Below are 6,018 nucleotides of genomic sequence, written 5' to 3'. Positions count from 1 at the left end.
AGCAGGGAGCTGGGAGCCTTTGTCTCCCCAGCCCTGCGGGTGTAGGGAGCCCGGGGCAGAGAGGGCACATTTTGGGGCCCAGAGCCTTCTCCTCACTGCCGCGGGCAGGCACAGCTGCAGATAAGGGGGGCAGCCTGAGCCAGCAAGCACCCCCAGTAGATAATGAGGGGCTGTGGGGGAAGGGACAGCCTCAGGCACAGCCTGGGTGGGGGGGAAGGCTGCCTCCCAAAGCCCAGAGCACTCATTAGTGGAAGCCTGGGAGGGGAGGCAGCTAAGTGGGTCAGTCTCCCTCCTCCAGCCTGCCTGACAGGTGTGGGTGGGAGGGAGGATTGCCAGCCTATTGTCCCCCGTTAAAGTCGGTCCCACTCTGAATCCCCCCTCCCCGAAGCCCCACCCCTCCAACCCGCTCCCCCTTGGAACCCCCTTTCCTTCAGCGAGACCCCCTCTGTGGCTTCCTCCCCTTCCTGAAACTCCTCCTGAGCCCCTCCCCTCCCTACACTACCACCCCCTCCCCCAGGTGCTGGCCCCTCAGCCAGCCTCCCCAAGGCATCCTCCAGACTGAGCCACACCTGGGAGAAATTGAAATCTTAGACTCTTCCCCTACCCCCGCCAACGAAGCAGACATCCCTGTCCTGGCCACAAAAGGCAGTAAAGCACAGCTCCACTGGGGCCGCCTGAGGGCTGGGCCAGAACAGGCATCCAGATTTGGGGGCGGGAGTCAGGCAGGGCGCACTGTGGGCTCCAGGCCAGGGCTTCTCTGTGCCCCCCAACCTCACAGACCACCGTCCCTGGGGGCCCACTCTGAGCTCTCCAGCTCCCTTGTGCCCCCCACGCCCAGTTGGGAAGACGATGGTCTTGGCATATCTATCTCAGGAATAAGAGGCAAAGAAGGGCTGGGGGGCATCACCGAGGGGGGAGTCTTCTCCCTGCAGTGTGGGGAGGTTCAAAGAGAAGGTGTCTGCTGCCTGGGTCCACCCTCCCAACTCAGGAGAGAGCCCGATGAGGGGTGGGCAGTGGGAGTGTCAGCGGCTCACCTCCTCAGCCTCCTTGCCCCTCCCTGATCAAAGGCCTTCTAGGGCTCCCCATTTCCTGTCAAGGCCACCTTCCTCAGAAACCTCTGGACCTGCCCAGCTGGTCCCGGCAGAGGGCAGAATATGTAAAGTGTTCTGCCACCCCTGCTCTTGTGGGGACACAGATCTGGGAGAAGCTGAGTGACTGTCCCGGTTCCCCCAAGCCCCACCCCAGCCTGAGGCCGCGGGGTCACTGCAGCCTGATGAGCCCTAGTCTGGCTGCACAAGAGTTAATCTCAGGGTGGCCCCCCCACCACCACGTGTGCACAAATTCCAGGAACGCTTTCCATTAAGGACGCTTGCTCGGAGCAGATTTCATTTACATTAATAAGAACCAGAAAAATCTGGGTGGGGGGGCAACAGCGGCGTGTGGTAGCTGCTCACGTTTTGCATCGGAGTCTGGTAGAGCCGGAGGGGCTCGGACTGGGGCTCCTAGTTTTAGAGGCGAGGCCCCGCCACGCTAGTGCTGGGATGCCTGGTCCAAGGGGAGCGGGCAGCGTCCATCCAGCCCTAGGAGATCCTTTCCTAAGGGTGGAGGCAGAGCCCAGCAGATTCTGGGGACCCCAAGCCTGGGGAGGGGGTAGCAGAGTCAACCTGGCCCTAGGCTCTCCCAGTGTGAGTGGCAAGAGTGCAGTCTGGGATGGGATAAGACATCAACTCATGGGAACGACTAGGGCAGGAGCCCTGGGTTTCCATGAGCCGTGAACGAACTTTATTAACCAGGGTTTGCTGCTACCCATCTCTGAGCCTCAGTTTACCAGTTTGTTTGAAAAGGCTGCTTCCTCCCCTCCCCACTAGGTGTGAGAAGGGAAGGTTCTGAGCTTTGAGCCAATCTATTTCAGAAGCACTGTGCCACCTTCCACAGCCTTCCTTTCTCCTTCAGCTCACTCAACCCTAGAGCTGAGCAGTGGACTCTGTAAAGTGAGTTCAAGAGCCCAGTCAGGGTGGAAACCCACCAAATCCTCCTACCTGGGGAAGAGGGAGCCACAGAGCGAGTGCATGCGTGCACAAGGGTGTGCCGGGCCTCCCCCTTCCCAGCTCCCACCTGGCTGCCAGACCAGGCTTCCTTCCTTGGAAGGGGGGTGGGGAGCAGGAGTCTGATTTCCGCCCCCTCTGGCCAGCGTAGCCTGCAAGTGTGTACAGAGGTGAGCTTTGCCGACTGGACCTGGCCTGCCCATGTCCAGGTGGTCAGGGAGAGGTATGTGGGAGCTGGTATGCTTCACGCGTGTGGGGGGGGTCGGGGTCTGCAGGCACCCGCGTGTCCTACCCCACACACGTCGGCGAGGGCGGGTGCTGGGGAAGCATGCCTGCTGCTGGGTGACGACCCAGATCCAGGCCTGTGCGTGCACGTGCATTCATACTCCTGCTGAATGCTTGTGAGGACGGGGGGGGGGGGGGGGGGGAAGGGGGGCTGACCCTCAGCCCAGGGAGTTGGGCAGAAAGCAGAAGGGCAGGAAGCCCCCCAGCCCGGTGCCCCAGGACTTGGGTCCAGCCCTGCCTTCCTCCGGGCTCCGCAGATGGGCATCATGGGGCCACTCTGCACTGAACCCAACACTTGCACAGCAGGCCGGGCTCCCACATCTGCACCACCCCCATCAGGGCCCGAGCAAGAGGATAGTGGGGGACACTTAATTACATCCATGAATCATTCTCAAATAGCTCCTGTCCAGCCAGACTCAGGGGTGGTGGTGCCTGCTCAGAGCTGGGAGCCCAGAGCTTGGAGCCGGGAGCTGGAGCTGGGAGCTGGTCTGGGTGCACCAGGCTCTTGGGGTCTTTCAGTCTGGCAGGCAAGTGAGGGTCTGGGCCAGGCCTCCTGGCCCCTCCTCCCTCCCCGCCTGCTGTGGCCTCACCTCCCCCATCAGCACGCAGAATTCACCAGTGCTGCTCAGCTGTCTTATCTGGGCGGCTGAAGCCAGGGGGTGGAGCGGAACCGACTCCCCCAGACCCAGCCGCCCCTACCCCACCTTATCTTGCCCCTGCAGCCTCCTCCCGCCCCTTGCAGCACCACAGACCTTTCCTGCTCCTCTTCCCAGCATGCTCTAGGCCTTGCTTTGTCTGCAGTTGTCTTTTTTCTCTGCCTCTCCAGGTCTGTCTTCTCTTTCTCCCCAGGGCATTATGGTGGTGGTGATGGGGTGCGTCCCAAGGCCCAGCTCACTCCACCCCAGCTCCTCAGCTGGCGTGGGAGCTAGTCCTGCCCAAATCTGAGCCTGACCTTGTGCCTGCAGCTAAGGTCTCCCTTCTCCACTGACTTCCTTCTGCCAGGTGCCAGCTAGGCAGGAGCCCCTAGGTTGGAACCCATGCGCAGCACTTGCCAGCTTGGTAACCTCCAGCAAGTGTTCTGCTTTGAGCCTCAGTTTCCTCTTTAAAGCGGATGAAAGCAGTGCAGGGACTAAGCCAGATAGGAGGGCCCTGCCTCTGGTTTGTGTCTCTGGGTGGAAAGCTCCCCCCAAAACTTCCATCTTTGGGAAGCTGGGTGAGGGTACGTGGGTCTCTCCTGTCTCCAGCTGAGAGCCCTGGGTGAGCTTGCCCCAACTCCCCCTGACGGTGGAGACTGGCTGTGGATCCATCAGGGGCTCTGCCAAGAGTGTTTCTGTGAGTCAATAATCAGGCTGGTGGGTGAAGGGAGTGTGAGAGGCAGAAATGCATTTTATCGACCACAGAAATTATTCACCTGCTTTGGAAAGAAAGACTAAGAGACTGAAGCACTCATTGTGCCTGGGGCCAGGCTGGCCCGTGCCCCACAGCTGGGCGACAATGCCCCTTCTAGCAGAGGGAATTCCGGGGGTTGGGGGTGGTCGGCAGGCGACCTGTCAGGAACCTGCAGGGTCTGACAACTTGTTGCTTGCCTGGTTCCATACAGAGCAAAGCTGGAGTTCCAGTCAGGACTTCCTGAATCTCAGAGACCTGAACGAAGCCCTGGGACCCTCCAGCACTTCAGAACCTGCTGAGAACCCCCACCCCCCACCACCTATAGCAGCCTGGCCCCATAGACGATGGAGTGCTGCCACCTGGTGGCCACCAGCAGCAGTGTCCTCCTCCAGGGCCATCTCCCCCTCACACCCCACCTGTCCCTGAGGACACTCATCCCTAGGGAATCAGGTTGACTAGTGGCTGGGCTCCGGGTGCCCTTGAGACCCCCCAGCCAGACTGCATGCCTGGGGAGCTTAGCTCAGGCCTGGCTGCTCATCTGGGCTTTGAAACTCGTTTGATGCATGGCCACGACAGCTGCTCCTGGATGGCCCTCAAAGCCTGAATATTGCAGCAGCTGTCCCAGCCAAGGGCAGGCTGGACTTGGGATCTCTGGAGGATCCCTCCAGTTCAGCAAGAGGCCCTTCCAAATTTGGCATTCGGGTTTCCCTGATGAGGACACCTGCACTGCCCTCACAGAACCTCATCAGGCACGTGGAGGATCGGCAGCTCTGGGCCCGGGCAGGACACAGCATGCTCATCGCTGGGCTTGGGGTTGGAGCAGACCGCAATGGGCTGGTAGGGGGGATGCCCGGGCCCGTGGGGCTTCAGCCTCAGGTCCTCAGGGATGAGGGCCATTCAGTCCCCAGGAACTCCCAAATTTGGCCTTGCATGAGACCAGAGCCAAAGGTACAGCCTGTCAAATGTCAAGAAATGGGCTCATGGGTTCAGATGCAAGGCGAAGGCTGCAGTCACCTGGTTTGGTGTGCTGGTGATAGGCGTGGCTGTGCAGCAGCCTAGAAGTAGGAGAGGGGCCTCCAGCTTCTCTGAGAGGCTGGCTCAGACCACTAAGGATGCACACAGACTGCACTTTTATAGGGACGCCCACGTCAGGATCAGAGATGCTATGGTCCAGAGCAGTCTTCGTAGGAGCCCTGAGCAGCTGAAAATGGCGAGTGTCTGCACCAAGCGGTAGGGGACAGATCCAAATGCCCTTCCTGGTGTGGGGCAGCCCATATGGGCCCAAGATGGCTGAAGAGGGCCTGGTTCCCCTGCTAGTGCTCGGCTGTGCCCCCCCCCCCCCCCCCCCCCGGCCAACACCACCGCCCAATCTTAAAGAGGCTTCTGCTTGGCCTTTGATGAGCTGGGTACATGTAATTAAGAGATTCTCAGGTCTCAGGATGTATGTCTTTACCTGGAAGAACCTTCCAGGCTGGCTGTCAGATGCACTGAACTAGGTTGCTTGTGACTGCTGCCCAGACGCAGAGAAGCAGCATGAAGGCTCAGGAGGCCAGGCTGGTCTCTCCCCAGGGCTGACCCTGGAAAGCAGGAATCTGTCAGCGGGACCCTTATTTGTGAGGCTCCCCAGTGTTACCCCACAGAAGCCCAGGTATGAGGCTTCTGCATTTGCCTCCTCATCTTCCAAGGTACCCCTGGGAGGCTGAGGCGAGGGCCCACGGGCGCTCACCTTGCAAGTGTCTCCTGAGCACTTTGCATCCTTTTACAAGGGCCAGGCCTGCCTGAATATAAGAAAACGCGACCACCCACAGAAGCTGTGACATTACAGCTTTGAGAATAAGCTCCCTCCCTGACTATATGCCAAACACGGAGCCCACGCACTCGGTTCAACCAGATTGGCAACCTGGATCCCCATCACCACATCGGGGCCCAGAGCAGCCTCAGACACACTTCCTGCCCTCGTCAAGATGACGACAAGGATGGGCTTGACCCCATTTAGAATGGTAAACTCGGCAACACCCGAGCAACTCTCAGCAGCTGAGGTGAGAGGACAGAAAGCGAGTGGAGAACCACAGAGGGGACAAGGCTCCTCAGTCCCTGCACCTCAGCAGAGCAGTAACAGCCAGGCGCCGCATGCTGGAACAGTCTGTGGAAACCGGAGACACACAAGTTCTCAAACTCACTCTGCTCTTTAGAAAATGGAAGTGGAAAAGCTGACTCAGTTATGACTGAGTTTCCATGAAGAATTTTAAAACATGTTAACACACTCCTGAACTTAAGAATCTGAACATGACTGGGGTAA

Source organism: Ursus arctos, unplaced genomic scaffold (assembly GCF_023065955.2).
Source record: "Ursus arctos isolate Adak ecotype North America unplaced genomic scaffold, UrsArc2.0 scaffold_14, whole genome shotgun sequence".
Taxonomy (NCBI): Eukaryota; Metazoa; Chordata; class Mammalia; order Carnivora; family Ursidae; genus Ursus; species Ursus arctos.
Note: the sequence above shows the minus strand (reverse complement) of the source record.